We start from the raw sequence: 18,475 nt of genomic DNA on the forward strand, positions 1-18,475 counted from the left end.
CATACGGTCAGTTCTTTGTACTAAACACCAATGGACACGAGCAAATTTTAGCTACCCTGTCAATTTCAGTGAATCCACAAACAACGTTGAGCGAGAAGAGACCTCCTCCCTGCAGTGCTGTTTATACAAAGTCTAGAAACATGCAAAACTATACTTCCTATTGCTTGCAGATATGTACAAAGTAAAAGTGGGAACAAGAAATACCAAATCCAGGAGCATGGCTGTCTGGCAAAAGGAGGATGCAGGGGAGGAGCCTGGGTGGCTCAGTGGATTGAGCATCTGCCTTGGACTCATGTCCTGATCCCAGGGTCCTGGGATCGAGCCCCCCATTAGGCTCCGAGCCCCGCATTAGGCTCCCTGCTCATCGGGAAGTCTGCTTCTCCCTCTGCCCTTCCCCCTGCTCATGCTCTCTCTCTCTCTCTCAAAGAAATAAAAAAATCCTTAGCAAAGAAAAAAAAAGAGGATGGAATCAGGGAGGAGATCAAAGGAAGTTCAATAGCATTGAGAGATAGTTCAATTTCTTTTTTTTTAAAGATTTTATTTATTTATTTGACAGAGAGAGATCACAAGTAGACGGAGAGGCAGGCAGAGAGAGAGAGAGAGAGAGAGAGAGAGAGAGGGAAGCAGGCTCCTCGCCGAGCAGAGAGCCTGATGTGGGACTCGATCCCAGGACCCTGAGATCATGACCTGAGCTGAAGGCAGCGGCTCAACCCACTGAGCCACCCAGGTGCCCCGATAGTTCAATTTCTTAAGCTAGTGGGGGTACCTGGTATTATTCTTTATATTTTTATTAAAGTCTGAAAACTCCCCGAGTCAGGCTCCCTGCTTGCTGGGAGGCCTGCTTCTCCCTCTCCAACTCCCCCTACTTGTGTTCTCCTCTCTTGCTCTGTCTCTCTCTGTCAAATAAATAAAATCTTTAAAAATAAAATAAAGTCTTAAAACTTTCATATAAAATTAATAATTTTTAGGGTCTATTTTTAGACGTGGAGTCAGACATACCTGGATCCCTTTCTAAGTTCTGCCACTTCTTGTGTAACCAAGAGTAAATGCCTTCATTCCTTGAGCCTCAGTTACATTATCTGTAAAATGGGTAGTTGAAGGATGTGTCCTGACATGTGTCTTGCATGATGCCTGACATCTAGTCAGTGCTTCAAAAACAGCAGCTGGGATGTGTTTCTCTTTCTGGAAACACTCCATCGTTTTTGTTTTTGTTTTAAGATTTTATTTATTTATTTGACAGAGAGAGAGATCACAAGTAGGCAGAGAGGCAGGCAGAGAGATAGGGGGAAGCAGGCTCCCTGCCAAGCAGAGAACCCGATGCAGGGCTCCATCCCAGGACCCTGAAATCATGACCTGAGCTGAAGGCAGAGACTTAACCCACTGAGCCACCCAGGTGCCCCTCCCTTGGTTTTAATTTATGGGGTACCTACTATCTGTCATGAACTTCCGGCGCTGACTATACAAAGGGGACGCTTCATCTTCATGGTTCCGCTCCCTGGTTCAGTGTTTAAATTCATTATTCTCCAAGAGCCCAATCGCTACCCTCTTTAAACAACAAAACAATAAAAACAATTCTATCGAGATATAATTCACATGCCATACAATTCAACAATTCAATTTGTACAGTTCAGTGATTTGGGGTACATCAGCACAATTTTAGAATGTTTCCATCACCCCAGAACAAAACTCCGTAACCATTAGCAATCACTCCCCATTCCTGCCCCAACTGAGATCACAACCCAAGCCAAAATCAAGAGTCAGTCCCTCAAGCAACTGGGCCACCCAGGTGCCCCTGTCTTCTTTCATTTAACATAATGTTTTCAAGATTCGTTTACACTGGGGGCGCCAGGGTGGCTCAGACAGTTAAGAGTCTGCCTTCAGCTCAAGTGACCATCCTGGGATCCTGGGATCCAGCCCTGCGTCTGGCTCCCGGCTTCTCACTTGTGCTCTCTCTCACACGCTCTCTCAAATGAATAAATGAAAAACTTTTTTATGTTTTTAAAGATTTTATTTATTTATTTCACAGACAAAGATCACAAGTCAGATAGAGATCACAAGTGGGGGGGGCAGGCTCCCTGCCAAGCAGAGAGCCCGACTTGGGGCTCGATCCTAGGACCCTGGGATCATGACTTGAGTCAAAGGCAGAGGCTTTAACCCACTGAGCCACCCAGGCGCCCCAAATGAAATCTTTTTTTAAAAAATTCATTCATGGGGCGCCTGGGTGGCTCAGTCCACTGCCTTTGGCTCAGGTCATTGTCTCAGGGTTCTAGGATCAAGCCCAGCATGGGGCTCTCTGCTCAGCGGGGAGCCTGCTCCCTCCCCCCCACCACCCGCCCCCCCGCCCGCCTTTCTGCCTATTTGTGATCTCTGTCTGTCAAATAAATAAAATAAAATAAATCTTTAAAAAAAATCATTCACAATGTAGTATTTATTACTACACAAGTCTTTCTGATTTTTTGGGGGGGTAAAATATACATAACATAAAATTTACCATTTTAATCATTTTTAAGAATACACCTTGTGACACTAAACACATTCACGTTGCTCAGTGACCAACACAACCATCCATCCCCAGAACTTGTTGATCTTCCCAAACTGGAACTCTATATCCATTAAATACGAACACCCCATTTCCCCCTCCTCCTAGCCCTTGATACCCACTATTTTCTCCTCTCCATCTCCATGAATCTGACTGCTCCAGGGAGCTCATATAAGTGGAATCTACAATATTTGTCCTTTTGTGATTACTTTATTTCACTGAGCATAATATCTTCAAGATTTATCCATGTTTTAGCGGGTCACAGGAGTTTCCTCTTTTTTTTTTTAAGATTTTATTTGTTTATTTGACACACAGAGATCACAAGTAGGCAAAGAGGCAGGCAGAGAGAGAGAGAGGAGGAAGCAGGTTCCCTGCAGAGCAGAGACTTGGGGCTCGATCCTAGGACCCCGATTTTCATCCTTCTTAAGGCTAAATAATACTCTGTTGTCTGTGTACACCATGATTTTGTTTATCCGTCCATTGTTGATGAACATTGGGGCTGTTTGCCTTTTTTGGCTATTATGAATAATTCTCTTATGAACATTCACACACAAGTTTTTAGGTGACGTGTGTTTTTCTCTTGGCTATATACCAGTGAGTGGGTATATGATAACTTTGTGTTTAACCTTTTTGAGGAAAGGCCAGACCACTTTCCAAAGCAGCCTTGCCACCCTTCACCTGCACCAACAAAGGATGAGGATTCCAATTCCTTCGCCAACACTGTATTGTCTATCTTTCTTATTATAACTATCCTAGTGGATATGAAATAGGATCTCGTGATTCTGACTTGCATTTTTCTGATGACTAATGAGGCTGAACATCTTTTCATGTACTATTGGTCATTTTTTTAAGTTTATTTATTTAAGTAATCATCATGGGGCTCGAACTCACGACCCCGAGATCAAGAGTCAGCTCCCCACCTGCCTCGTCCTGGGAGGTATAGATTTCACCTGTCATCCTGAAGACAACAGTCTGCTGGTCATCACCAACCCCCCCAACCCCCAACCCCCAATCTTCGAAGTCTGCTCATTCAGCCCCTAGGGCACCCCCTTATTTGGTTTGGGGGGTTAGCATCCTGCCCGGCAGTTAGGCTCAAACCAGGAAAGACTTTCTCAGCCCCGCATCTTCCATCTAGCCCCAAATCCTTTTCATGCAATTCACATGACATTTACAAGCATGCTAGTTCTCCCCTGGTCCTGCTCTGGGGCTGGATCCAGAGCTGAAGGAGACCCACGCCCTTTGGAGAAGCACCCTTAAGAAATCACGGTGACAAACTGTCCCTTCTGCTCCACAAGTCTTTGGTTCACCTCCCCCCCAGGTCAGTTACACAGGCAGCGCTGTCCTTCCTGGGCTCAGGCACCCACCCCCATGTAGCCCCTGCTTCCCTCTTTGCCACAATCTCTGCAAAGCCCCTGGTTCTGCCTTTGCTCATCATTCTTCCATGGCTCCCTGTTATTTCTCTGCTGGTCTTCATTTCTTTGTCTGCATCTGTGTTCCTCCATGATTCTGTCCCTCTTTCTTTTCCCCAGTCTCGGTACCTGACCCAGAGACCCTTTCCCAGTCAATCCAGAAGCCTGACTACCCCTTGACCTTACAATGCATTTCCATATCTCCCCTGCTTTTGCCCAAGAGGTCCCTCCATCTCAGATGCCCTTCCTCCCCATACCTTGACCGAAAGCTGTTGAAGAACCGACCTTGGCCTAGCACATACATACCTCTTCCTCCAAAGGTAGGATCAGTCCTTCCTTCCTGCCACTTCCGGTCACAGCCTGGATGCCGACCAGACCTGTACCAGAGTCACTAAAGACTCTTCTATGCTTCCCTGTTAAACTAGAGGTCCCCTGAGACCAGGAACAGCATTTAGGTCGTCTTTCCCAGCCCCTGGCCCCCAGCAAAAGATCTATTACACACCAGGTGCCAAGCCAGGACATCCGGGCTCAAACTCCAGCTCTGCCACCTACCACCTCTATGAATCTCCCTGTGCCTCTGTTTCCTCATCTGTAAAATGGGGAGAAAATATCCATCCCATCCAGTCCCTGAGGGAATTCAATGACTTAACTCACACAAAGGACTTAAGAAGCGTAGGCCGGACCCTGGCAAGTAGTCATTGCTGGGCAAACATTAGCTAGAAGTAATGATTTATCAAGTTGAAATGAGACCTTGCCCTTGCTTTAGAAAATCTTCATTTGAAGGGGGAGATGCGTTCTGTTGATCTTCAGGAGACTTTCTTAAATGAGGAGACCCCCCCATGTCTCTCCAGCTTCCATCAAGAGAGGGGAGCCAGTCACCAGAAGCCATCAAAGTCATCTCCTTCCTTTCTTAGCATCAGAGGAACCACGGGCCTCTTCCTCCTCCAGGAAGACTTCCTGGATTGGATTCCTTCGAGGAACTTCTTTCCTCTGCCTTCCTTGGATGTGAAGGCCCAAGACTGCCGCCATCCCCTCCACCGTGCTTCCCATCTCGAACTTGAGGAAACTGGCACCAGAAAGAGGCTTAGGAGGAGAGGAAGGAGGTCAAGAGGGAAAGGGAACTCTGGAAGAGCAGAAAGTTGTGGAGGGGGAGGATTTATAAAAGTGGAGAAGGGTTTTGGTGTGTCCAGAGAGAGTGGGGAGTGGTTCAAGGAGGGGAAGAGAGCCCAGGGAAGGTAAGGGGTGCTCCTGAGGGTCGTGGGAAATCAAGGAGAGGGAGGGAGCTTGGAGGCAGAGTGAGCTCAGGGTGGGGTCCGGGATGGAGCTGGCACTAGGGGAATGAATGGGGTTGGGTGAGTCGGATGGGAGCCCAAATGGGGGGAGGGAGTTTCCCACAGGGTTTGAGGCTCAGGGAGCTAGCCGCAAAGTCCCAGCCTCCTTCTATGCCCACCTGGGCCGGGGCCCCATACCTGTGGCTCCTCCCTTCTCAAACCCAGACCTCGGTTTGGGAGCCCCGCATCAAGCCCCCGGGGAGACGGGGGTTAAAGGTGAGCGGGCACGAGCAGGTCCCAGACGGGGATTGGCAGGCGCCTGGGCCCGCGGCCCGGGCCATGTCTGTCCCACAGGCAGCCAGACGGGTGAGCGGCTGCCATCCACGTGCTAAGGAGAGAAGGAGGCACCCGATCAAGGGGCAAAGGACATCTCGAGCGGGCGGGGGCCGGGCAGTGCCCGCGTCCACACCCGCTGCTAAAAGCCGAGCCCAGGGCGCAGTGCACAGAGCCCTCTGCCGCTGGCGCAGAGAAGACGCGGCTGCTGTCGGCCGCGGCCCCGGGAGCATCCCGCGTGAGCCCCGCGGCTCCGGGCCCCCGGACTCCGCCGGAGCGGACCCTGTGGCGCTGCCTGGGACCCACCCCGCCCGCAGATCGCGCAGAATCCAGGTGAGGGGCGAGGAGGGCATCAGGTGAATGCAGGTGCCTGGCCCAGGGGGAGTCACATCGTCCCCCAGGCTGGACCTGTCTCTGCACTTGTCAAAGGGGGAGGGACACTTCTCTGGCTCCCCGCGGCTGCTGGGGTTAATGCTCTTGTGTACCTGTCCCGGCCCAGCAGCCAGGAGGAGGAGGCTAGCTCAGACCCCAGAGAGGGCTCAGGACTGAGAATCTGGGAGTTCATCCTGCCGGCTTTACCAGGTGCACCCAGGTTCCCAAGGCCTCCTGGCGTCCCATGGGCTGGGTAAGGATTGAATGGTGGTCTGGGGACTCTCCAGGGAGCTGAGAGCGGGCTAAGGGAGGCAAGAGGGAGGCAGGAGGGAGGGCCCTCTTTCTCCCAGTTGCACCCTCTGCCCTGGACAGGTGTGGGTGCCATGAGAAGCTGGCCCCAGGTGGGCCCTAGGACCAGGAGCAAGGGCTCAGAGCTCCCCCTGGCTGGGCAGGGAGAAGCCAGAGGTTACCGTGTGGCTGGGAAGCCCTGTGCATTCGTGACCACCAGACATCCAGCCAACAGGTGTAGTTAGAAAAGTGGCAAAGGGCACTCCCACTGGTCCGGCCCGGGAAGCCCAGGCTTTCCTTCTGCCTCGCAACCACCCTCTCCCCACCTCAGTGTCTCCTGAGGGCACCCTAGTGGGCAAAGGACCTGTGGTCAGGCGTGGCCTGGCTTTAGGAGCTCGGAGTTCTTGTCTGCATCGGGCTGTGTGACCTTGGGCACGTTACTTCCTTTCTCTGGGCCCGGCTCTCCCTCTGTGATATGGGGAAACTTGTTTCTGGGCCACTTGGAGTGGAGATAGGGACAGGATTCAACGGGACACCAGGATGCTTTGGAGGACAGGGCAGGCCTCTCCAAGCAAGGTCCCTGTGGTCTGTCGTCGCAAGGGCGAGGATATCCCAGGGTCAGCTGGATCAGGGATTGAGTGGGGCCGGGGATCCGGCCCAGGCCTCCATCTTGTCCAGGTGTGTCTCCTTCTGTTCTCTGCATCTGGCCTGCCCATCTCCTGCCCAGGAGCCCCAGATCCAGGGGGAGGAGCACTGAGGCCTGGGGAATTCAGGCCCAGGAACCTGAGCAGTGGGCTCACGCACTCGCCCCAAGGAGGCTCAACTCCTAAGCCTTGGGACAGGGCAGCTCCTGGAGGAGGGAGGAGAGTCCCACTGAGGAGCTCTGTGCTGCAGCAACCAGGATTTCCCCTCCCTTGAGAGGGGGATCCTTCTGGCTGCACCCCTATCCCCCACCAAGGACATGATCTACCCCAGGCCAGGACTCAGTTTGGAATCACGCTCAGGACTCAGGCTGCGGGATCAGGACTTGACCTGGGCCCAGGTGAGGGGGCCAGGGTCAGGGACCCACCTGGGGTCTTGAAGTGCTGTAAACAGAAATCCCCTGGCCTGTCCTGTGTGTGTACTCGTGTGAGGCACCAGGGCAGGCGACACTGGGAAACTGAGGTGGAGGGCAAAATGAGATTTGACAAACGCAAAGCGGCGTGGAGGTGGGAGAGGCTGTGTTTTCGAGGCTCCCATGGACCGCACCTGCCCCAAAGCCCACTTCCTCCTTTTGGGCAGGAGCCCTACCTGGGACCTCCCTCAGAGGCTGCCCTTGGCCCTGCTGCTGGCTCTGTGGGGGGCAAAGGCAAGTGGGAGAGGCCCTCATCAGCCCAGCTCTCACTTCCTGATCAGTACTGATGAAGGGGTTTGGGCTCAGATGTGAGTCCGGCGAGGAAAGAAAAAGAGGCTCCCTGAAGCCCAGGGTAGCTGGGAAGGGGGAAGGAGAGCCTGAATCTTGCTGGGCACCTACTGTGTGCCAGCCACTGCGATTTTCTGTCACTGTTTCCTTCTTCCTGATAACCTGAGAAGGGATGTTGTCTTCACTTTATAGATGAGGAAACTCATCTATAAAGATCTATCAGAGACTCAGAGAAGTCAAGGCACGGGCTCAAGGTCACACAGCCTGGAAATGACTGGGCTGCGATTCAGAACAAGGCACCCTAATTCCAAAACTCCGATTTCTGCTCCCACTGTCGCCTCTGGGCCTCACTCTGCTCATCTGTCACTTGGGGTTAAGTGGGCTCCCGGGGACTGTTGGCGGCAGCTGTGGGCAAGCTCTGCGTCAGAGGGGGTAGATTCATGGATGCCCATGGGGGTCCACATGGCCCCCACCTCTCCCTCCCTGCCTGCCTTTCCTGCTCCTTAACTTTGAGCTTCTGGAGCAAGCCTGCTCACGTTTGCCTTTCCTCTTTGAGGTTGGCTAAGCCGACCTGGGTCATCATCTGACCCAGCTAGGTCCTTCCCAGAATCCCCAGGCCTCCCTAATTCTGGGTAGCCCTGGGAGTCTCACCAGCCCTTGGCCCACACAGCCCCATCAGCCAGGTGACCCTGGTTGAGAGATATGCCTCCCTGGGACCGCTTTCCTTGTCAGTCCAGGGACCCGAAGCCTTGATGGGGCTGGTGTGACTCCCACAGCTACCCACAGCTGGTCTGAGAAGCTTTTTTCCACCCCCAAGTCCCCTGGGGAGGTGGTCCCCACATCGTCTGTCCCATAGCACCCGGTTCTTTCTCTAACACCGTGCTCAGAAATGCTTGCTAGGCACGAAGGAAAAAAAGAAAGGGCAGGGATGGAGGGGTGGGAGAGGAAGGAGGGAAGGAGAAAGGAAATCCACACTCATGGGCCTGCCACTGGCTGTCACACCCGTCATTTGATTCTGCCAACAATCCTGTAAGGTAAACTGACCACCGACCATATCCCCACACCCATGTTAAAAGTGACAAACCAGCGTTCAAAGCCCATGGTACCATTTTTCCTTGTATAGGAGTCACGGTCAGAGAAGAGCCCAAGGTCACATGGGGGGCAGGTTGGAGCACCGCGTTCCACACCCTGTCCCCATGCCTTGGCGCCAGGGAGCTGTGGATGGCAGGGGTGTCGTCTGACCCAGATGTTCCCCAAGCAGGCCAGGGGTCTAAGGAAGACCAGAGGGGCTCCTAGGCCCCTGACAATCATTCCACACCCTCCAAGGCACTCCCCATTCTACTCTCCCGGGGCTGACTCTGAACAGCTGGGCACAGACCCACCCTGGCACACTGAGGTGGCCAGAAATGCCATCCAGCTACAAAGAAGGAGACTCCGCTGCAAGGCACACCTGCTCACCAGCCCTCTGTGTTCTCATCTGCAGAATGGGTAGACTAACACAGTACCTGTTCTACTTCTGGGGTTTCTCTTGTAAGGCTCTGATAGTGCAGTGTGGAGGGGCCAGAGCTGGGAGGCAGAGGACCTGGCTTGGTCACTGATGGGACACGACACGACAGGTGGCCTGATGCAATCCGCTGCTCCAAACTGAGCCCCCTCCTCCTCAAATAACAGGAGCCTGTTGCCCCTGCTGACTTCCACAGCTCAGTCCAGTCCTGACATGCCAAACTTACAAGCAGCGGGTGTATACAACTCCTAAGCAGTGTAAGGTTGGTCCTTGTCCTTTGTGTCTGGCGCCCAGCTCCGAAAACCCTCCAAAACCCTCGGAAACTCCAGAGCCCCGAGTGTCTCTTGTGTACGCTAATGAGATGACTGGTGGCTGACAGCCCCTGAAGGTTTCAGGGTAGAAGCCGGGTCACCAGGGAGACCAAGGTGGGATTAGAAGGGTTTAGAAGGTCGGAAACTTCCGCCCCACCCTCCATCTCTCCGGAGGGAGGGGAACGGGGCTGGAGATTGTGTTCAATCACCAGTAACCAATGACGTAATCATGCCTACCTCATGAGACCTCCAGAAAAACTCCTAAATGCGGGAGTTCGGTGGGTTTCTAGGTCGGTGAACACATTGAGGCCCTGGGAGGGTGGGGCACCTGGTGGGGGCAGGGAAGCTCCCTGCACCCCCCCCCTCCAATCCTTGCCCTGTGCCTCCCTTCCATTTGGCTTTGCCCGGTCGTATCCTTTATGATAAAGATGGCAAACGTGAGCAAAGTGCTTTCTTGAGTTCTGTGAGCCTCTCTAGCAAATTGGACTTCCTGAAGAAGGGGCGCTGGGATGCCCTGATTTACAGGCAGTAGGCCAGAAGTCCACGTAGTAACCTGAACTTGACGTTGGTGTCTGAAATGGAGCCAGTTTTGTGGGTCTGAGCCCTTAACTCGTGCGGCTGGGTGCTAACTCCCAGGAGAGAGTGTCAGAATGGACATGAATCATAGTATTCTCTGGGGGTAAAAATGGTCCAGTGGTAAATGGTGGCCAGGAACATTTTTGTAGACTGAGAAGACTCTTGGCATGATGGTTCTTCTTGGCAGAACCTCATCTCCTTGGCTGTACCCCCCGCCCCATCCCTGCACTGTTGTGTACTGGATTCTACCCACTAGCTGTTCATAACATACCTAGGAGGCTAGACTGCTTCTGCCCATGTTGTGGGGGACGGGGCAGCTGAAGCCCAGAGAGGGTGAATGGTTTGTCCGAGATGACCCACAGGTACCTGATGAGCCCGGCCCCTGAGCTTTATGCCTAAAGAGAAAATGTCCCCTATGGCATCCACAGGCTGCGTAGAATCAGAAAGAGTGTTCCCAGGAGCTGGGGTGGGAGGCTGTCCCTTCCCCGCCCCCAGTGCCTGGTTAGCCAATCAGGAACCCTTTTTCTTTTGTTTAGACAGCTTTGACTCTGAACGTTGGGGTCCTTAATGAAGAAAGGAGGGGGTTCCCGTGCCATCATCTGCTCTACTCTCTCATCTTATTTTCTGTACTTTTTTTGGAGAATTTTTTTTTCTCGTTTCAAAAGTAATACAGAGGGCTTATGCAACTTGAACATCTATGGAAATTTACAAGCGAATGTCTGTTTCCCACCTCCCATAAAGACCACCGGTGTCATCGTTTGGTGGCTGGATGTCCTGACTTTTCTTCCCTTTTCACATGTGAGTGTTCACTGTTATTAGTTTCTTCTCATATGAGATCACGCTTTGCACACTGTTCTGTAACTTTCTTCTTAAGTCAGCATTGCTTCTTAGCTACCTTTTACTATTTCTACACTTAACGATGACGACGATTGCTAGCATTTGCCATCTGTCCATCTGTCCACCCTTCCTTCTACCTGTCCATCTACCTAACCTTCCATCTCCTCATCTGTTTCTGACCCAAGAGCCCCCTCAGCTGCCCACTCGGCACACATACTAACTGTCTGCTGGTATCATGCCCTCAGTTACACCAGGGGTGCAGGAGTTCTGCCGGGGGGATGTTCAGACACTTGGATTCCTGCCTCCAAGCAACTCAGCATGGGAGACCGAGGCATGCCCCCCAGAGACTCAGAGAGCGGCAGAATAGTGCCCGGGACTGTGCAAGTTCAGTGGAGGGAGGGCTGACTTGCATCATGGTGGGGCGGGGGAGCATGGTCAGAGCAGGCTTTCTAGAAGGTGTGCTTGAGGTCATCCTTGAAAGACAAAGTGGGCATCAGACATGCAGAGAGGGGAGAAGGTATTCTGGGAGGGAACAACGGGGGTGAAGGCAGGGCTGGGGAACCACAGAGAGGCAAATCATTCAAGGGGCCAGAGTCAGGACGGGGGTCCATAGCCTGCAAAGCTGCTGTGCTCCCCAACCCCGGCCCTGCCCCCAAGCCCAGCTCCAGTGGGCACTGAGTCTTCTACACTAGTGCTCCCTGAAGTGGGACCCGTGGACTACCGCCAGGTCCCAGATTCCCTTTCCAATTGACAACCAGATAAGATTTTTATTTATTTATTTGACAGAGAGAGAGAGATCACAAGTAGGCAGAGAGGCAGGCAGAGAGAGAGGGGGAAGCAGGCTCCCTGCTGAGCAGAGAGCCCGATGTGGGTCTCGATCCCAGAGCCCTGGGATTGTGACCTGAGCCAAAGGCAGAGGCTTAACCCACTGAGCCACCCAGGTGCCCTGACAACCAGATAAATATATAACTTGAAAGCAAGTGTTTAGAAAACATATCAGTCTAATAGCCATCTGCTACCTGTGGAATATGATAATAAAACACTGGGCTTCTAGCTTCTTTATTCCTTCAATTGAATTTTTCTAATAACTCACTTTTTTATCGTGTCTTGCCTACTTATACATCCATGGCAGACTAAAAATAAAAGCGGGTCCTTTGCCCATTTCATTTGGGCTGCAGGTAGTTTGAGAAGCTCTGGTAGATGACACATACCCTTGGCCAAAGTGGCTTCGTGGTCATTATCTCATTTCCCTGAGAACTTTCATCCCCGTTCTATGGCACGGCCTGACCGGCTGAGGTTCTCATGGATGGCCGGGGGCAGGGCAGAGATTTGATCCCAAAGCTGACGTCATGGCGGGCAGCCTCCCATGAGCTCCTGCCCCAGGCTGGACTGAGCTGGGCTGTGGGGTGAGGAAGGCCCAGGAGAGGAAGAGAGAAGCAACTGGAAAAAGACCAGCAGACAAAGAGGGAGCTGGGATGCAGAGCCTGTCCCAGAGTATCTCTGACTGAGGAAGGACAGGAAGAGGAAGAGATCTGCCAGAAGGTCAGCCTGGGCTTCCCCAGATGGTTCTAGAAGAACCGGTCCAGGTCCCTGGGATCTGGGGGAACATGCAATGAGGCTAGTTTCAGCCCCAGCCCATTTCAGTCTCTCTCGGGTCTTCTTCCCTCCTCTTCTCCTTCTGTGTCCCCCTCCCCCCATCATCCAGCTTCCCAAGGCCAAGGCCTTGGCCCATCATCTGTGCTTCCAAAGCCTGCCCAAAGTTTAGCCCACGAAACCACCAGTCTCTCCTGAGCCCAGCACCCTTAAATGCTTCTCTCCTCTTGTCGCTCAGGGAGACTAGAAGAACAGGGATTATGATTCCTTGTTATCTATGAGGGAACAGGCTCAGAGAAGTTAAGTCACTTCTTTGAGGTCACAGAGCAAGTAATTAAAGACTCTAATTCCTGACCCTGTACTTTTTGATGGGTACAGTTGAAGAGTGGAGAGGAGAGGGGAGCCATTTCCATAGGGCCCTGGTGGGCAACCAATGGAGGGGTTGGGGCATGGGGTCGGTGATGTGCCAGGAGAGCTAGGAAGGCAGAAATCAGTGGTGTGACCGGTGAGGGTGTCTCTCTGGAAACTTCTCCTTCTCCAGCACTTTGACTGCTTCCAGGCAGCCTTAAAACCCCCTCCCAGACCAGGAAAAGGCAGAAATGATGTGGGCGGGGCAACTCGTCTTTTCCCTACTCTCTTGGTAGACAGGTAATGTTGGGATTATATTTTTGGATGACCCTACGGCAAAATCTGTTACAGCAAAAACATTTCTATTCCTCTTTCTCATTCTTGTCCATCCCTCCATCACCTACTTCTTCAACCCACTCAGTGATCCCCTGCCATCCTCTTCTGGACTTTATGCACCACCTGTCCCCTCCCCACACCTAGATCCCTAGTTCACCCCCAGCTGGGGCAGGCTTCAGGTAAATAGCTTCGAAGGTTAAAAAAAAAAAAATAGCTTCGAAGGTGATTCAGAGGTGGGAGTGACTGACGGGGTGTGTGTGCGTGTGTGTGTTTGGGCACACACATGCAAACTAGGTTTTCAAGTGCACACATCAGGGGCTCCTGGGTGGCTCAGTGGGTTAAGCGTCTGCCTTCAGCTCAGGTCATGGGCTCAGGGTCCTGGGATCGAGCCCTGGGTTGGGCTCCCTGCTCAGGGAGGAGTCTGCTTGTCTCTCCCTCTGCTTTCTCCCTCTTTTTCTCCCTCATTCTCTCTCTCAAATAATTTAAAAAAATCTTTAGTTTTTAAGGATTTTATTTACTTTTTGACAGATAGAGACATAGCGAGAGAGGGAACACAAGCAGGAGGAATGGGAGAGGGAGAAGCAGGCTTCCTGCTGAGCAGAGAGCCCAGTGTGGGGCTCGATCCCAGGATCCTGGAATCATGACCTGAGCCGAAGGCAGACGCTTAACCACTGAGCCACCCAGGCGCCCCAATAAATAAAACCTTAAAAAAAAAAGTGCACAGATCATAAGTGTCCAGCTTGATGAATATTCACTGAAAACGCACCTGTGTAACCTGAGCCCAGATACAGAAAGGAAACGTTAGCAGGAGCCCAGGAAGCCTCTTTTTGATCCCTCCTGTCACCTCTGAGCTAAACACTTCCCTGACTCATAAACCACAGACGTGCTTCTTTTGGAACTTTATATAAATGAAGCCTTACAGGGATGCTTGGTGGCTCGGTTGTTAAGCATCTGCCTTCAGCTCAGGTCATGATCTCAGGGTCCTGGGATCCAGCCCCCACATTGGGCTCCCTGCTCAGTGGGGAGCCTGCTTCTCCCTCTGCCTGCCACTCCCCCTGCTCGTGCTCTCTCTCACTGACGAATAACAAAATAAAAAACTTTAAAAAACAAAAAATAATTTAAAAAAGTGAAGCCTTTAGCACGTACACACCCATGTCAGTTTTCTTTGGTCAGCGTATGGTCCGTGAGATGCGTCCGTACGCTTTCCTTCGGCTGGCGGGGGTTCGCTCCAACCACTGCGTTAATATCCCGTAGCGTGACTGTTCTGCCTTGCATTTTGCACTTGCACTTGCACTTGCCAGTAATAGACCTTTGGGTTTTTCCCAGTCCGGAGCTGATGAGAATAATGCGTACAAATAGTCGCGTGCCTGTCTTTTGGTGCACATGTACACCTGCTGGGTTATAAGGGACACACGTGTTCGGCTCTAGCAGGTACCGAGAAAGTTTTCCAAAGGGGTTGTGCCAAGTGACTCTGGCGGAGGCACAGGTGAAATTCTGCTGGTACCACGTCCTCCCACACGATGGCTGGTCCTTCTGTATGCGCTGCCAAAGAAAGCACTGATCGATCGCACTCACGTTCTAACGTGAGAACGGAGGTTCTCCTGGGCAGGCCGGCTTCGGATTGACCGTGTGTGAATCTCAGCTCTCTTCTTACTTTGTGCCCTTCGGCAAAGCCTGTTTCCTTGTGTACGAGACGAGTTGAAATGAGTTGAAACAGCTCTCTGAGCTGTTAGGAAGATTCCCTAGACCGATTAGGGTAGGGTCCTAACCTGAACATTAGCCGTTTAGGGTCAGTTCTCACAAAAGCATCGCCCGTGGAGAGCCTCAGTCTCCGCTTCTGTAAAATGGCCATGACCATCCTAATATATCCACACACACACACACACACACACACACACACACACACACAATTGAGGGGACAACCAGGAATGGAATCACGTCTAAAAGTGCCTAATTTTACGCAGATATAATACATTGATCATACAATTCACCCTTTCTCAGTGGCTTTTATTTTTTTTCCAAAGAATTTATTTATTTATTTGACAGATCACAAGTAGGCAGAGAGGCAGGCAGTGGGGGAGGGGGGAAAGCAGGCTCCCCACTGAGCAGGGAGCCCAACACGGCTCCATCCCAGGATGCTAAGATCATGACCTGAGCCGAAGGCAGAGGCTTTAACCCACTGAGCCACCCAGGCGCCCCCTCAGTGGCTTTCAGTATAGTCACAGAGTTATGCAAATATCACCACTGTCTCATTCTAGGACATTTTCCTCATCCCCAAAAGAAACCCCATACCCATTGGCAATCATTCCCCCATTCCCGACCCCTGGCAGCTGCTGAGCTACTTTCCATCTCTTTGGATACTACAGGTGCCAAATCTTTGCTTTTCTGTATTTTTGAACTCTTGCAAAAGCTAACTACTTAGTACTGCAACAGGCATGTAATATACACTCAGTGAATGTCGTCGCGTGCACGCGCGTGTGTGTGTGTGTGGATGATGTCATTGTGTGTGTGGAGGGATGGATGGATGGACAGAGCACACATAGTAGACAGGTGAAGTATAAACTCATCCATTCGACAAAACCCCATTTGCACATTTGCACTGGGAGGAAAATGGTCTGTAGAGAGATATAAACGATGATTCTCCCGTTCATGTCATCCGCCATCTAGTGGGACAGAGAGGAATGTGCACCCCTCCCTGAAAAGGCAGCGCCGGATGCAATTAACAGTTGTGTTGGAAGAGGGTTGTGGCCCCTCCAATGAGATCCTGGAGGTGGAAGTGGCCCTTTAAGTCTGGGGGAACTTTCCCGATGAGGAGGGGTAGTCTGGGGCAAGGATCCTGAGAACTAAGGCTGGGACAAGGGGCAGGTGTGATGTCAAGCAGGATCGCGGACCAGCCAGGGCTTCCCATACCAATGGGGACCACGGTCGTGGACCTCCGTGGGCTGTGAACAAGACTTGGCTGTAGAGAGAGGCTGTGAACGCTGGATGTGGGTGGCAGAGGCCAGAGGGGGAAGGGAGCACGAGGGGGAGCCAGGCCAGCTCCCACAAGCCTGCACTGTCCTCTGGGCAAGGGCACCCTGAACTGCCTGTGCCCACATCCAGGCATGCCAGGCAGGGTCCCCTGCCAACAGCTGGTTTGACTTCTCCAGTTGGCTGTGGCTGGAATCGTATTTAAGAGGGGAGAGAGGCAGCCTCAAAAGTAAAGGAGCCGGGACTTCAGAATCAGACCTGGCTCTGCCCTTTCTCACCGTGGGAACTTAAGCAAGTATCTCACTTCCCTGAGCCTGTTTCTTCAACTGTAAAATGGATGTAATATCACTTACTCCAGGATAGTTAAGGGACGATGACTGGGGGAGGCTGGACAAGGCAGATGAGGCATGCATTCAAGGTGCCAGCAAGGTTGGAGTATTTATTATTTATTAAAGATTTTATTTATTTGAGAGCAAGTGCGTGTGCACACACACATGTATGAGCGGGGTGGGGGGAGCAGAAGAAGGAGAAGCAGGATCCCCACTGAGCAGGGAGCCCGATGGGGGGCTCGATCCCGGGACCCTGAGATCATGACCTGAGCCAAAGGTAGATGCCTAACCCACTGAGCCACCCAGGTGCCCCTAAATATATTTTCTACTTGAAGTTGTCGTTGTGGAAGAAACAGAATTTGTGAACTTCCTTGCACTTAGGGTACAATGTCACATTGTTTTTTCTGAATTATGCACAGAGGGGTTGGCTTTTCAGGACTTAGTCCTCCAAAGGAATTATCAGGCCCCAAGGAGGGCAAGACCAGGGTACAAGATGCTTGTCGAGAGCCGACTGATGTCTAGGGAAAGGAAGGGAAAGGAGGTAACACACACAATCCACCCTACTGAGACCCAAGCCGCAGGAAAGTCTCAAACCACAGGAGACAATTCTGAGATTTTTATCCTGGGGACAGAAGGCCAGAGGGAGACTCAGAACCAAGGTTGTTAACAGTGACAGAATCCTAAAAAAGGGGCGCCTGGGTGGCTCAGTGGGTTAAAGCTTCTGCCTTCAGCTCAGGTCATGATCCCAGGGTCCTGGGATGGAGCTACGCATTGGGCTCTCTGCTCAGTGGGGAGCCTGCTTCCCCCTCTCTCTCTGCCTGCCTCTCTGCCTACTTGTGATCTCTCTCTCTCTCTCTGTCAAATAAATAAATAAATTTTTAAAAAAAAAGAATCCTAAAAAAAAACATTGAATTCAAGGGCCTCCTTTTACAGGTAGAGAGAAAGAGCCCCCATAGACAGAGATTTGTTGGGGTGCCTGGGTCCCTGAAGGTAGGAGTCTCCAAGGGAGAGGAGGCCCCGCGTCCCACCCCTGCCCCCCACAGTGGTACCAGCTCTGTTTAGTGTCATGCATTCCCCAAGTCCCTCCATGCTCAGCTTGGGGGATCAGACACCAGAGGAACAGTCCTGCCTCCAGGCCCACAGCCCAGGGGCAAAGCCAGTCAGGCACATAAGGGATAAATAACAACTCTGTCCTTTTCTATGCCAAGAATGCCAAAAGAGCCACTTAGGAATGGCTCTCTCTCCAGAGGAGGCAGGCTGAGGTGGGCACCTGAGGCCCCCAGATTTGGCTGAGATGAGCAGAGAGAAGGCACCTCCTGCAGAAACCAGCAGGAGACAGGGGAGGAGAGCGCCCCGCCCGAGGCTCCAAGGACAGAGAAGCCACTGTTTGCCAGGGACAGAGGGTACCTGGCCAAGGGACGTGGGAGGGTGGGTGGAAAGCCGGGCTTGTGAACAGTCTGGGGCCATCATTTTAGCATCTCAGACGGTCACAGGGCCCCTCGGGGGTCCTGCCATTTGATTTCAGGATCCTGGGCGGGAAGAAAGCCCTCTGAGGGAACCTCTTCCCAGCTTCCAGCCCCCAGCTGACTACCTCCCCCTCTTTCCCTCCAGTGACCACACCTAGGCCACACCCTCCACCACTGGCCTCTAGCCCTCCCCTCTCTCACCAGAGATAGCCCTGGATGGGAAGTCTGGAATTCCAGACCTTGGCTGGTCCTCTGTAAATACTCAAGTGTGTTTCCACTCCTGAGAACTTTGGTGGCACCTGACGTGGGTCAGGAATCCCACCTCTGAAGATTGTTAAAGGGGCAGTGAGGTGATAGTGTGAGTTTCCCAGACCAAACACCCCGGTTCAGGTTCTCAGGGTGAGAGAAGGGAAACAGGAACAGGAGCTGGACCTCAGGGTGGGGGGCAAGGGGGTGCCCAGAGCTCCTGAGCAGGTGGCCTGCCTGGGGGATGTCCAGGGGAGGGTGACAAGGCTCCACCTTGTCCGCTGTCAGCCATCACCGCTGGATTCACACTCATTAACCCTCTGGGGCCTCTGTGCAGGTGTAGTG

At 52.3% G+C, this 18,475-nt stretch overlaps 1 protein-coding gene across 1 annotated transcript in view; it reads left to right on the top strand.

The window, feature by feature from the left end:
* Positions 1 to 5,756: 5,756 nt before the first annotated feature.
* MLXIPL (MLX interacting protein like) overlaps positions 5,757 to 18,475 on the top strand; it is a 31,211-nt gene continuing 18,492 nt past the window's right edge. Inside the window, exon 1 of the mRNA XM_032872442.1 lies at positions 5,757 to 5,885. The gene's annotated coding sequence lies outside the window, so the exon portion shown is untranslated. The remainder of the gene's footprint in view (positions 5,886 to 18,475) is intronic.

The sequence above is a fragment of the Lontra canadensis genome, unplaced genomic scaffold (genome assembly GCF_010015895.1).
Source record: "Lontra canadensis isolate GAN:19392208 unplaced genomic scaffold, GSC_riverotter_1.0 scaffold45, whole genome shotgun sequence".
Taxonomy (NCBI): Eukaryota; Metazoa; Chordata; class Mammalia; order Carnivora; family Mustelidae; genus Lontra; species Lontra canadensis.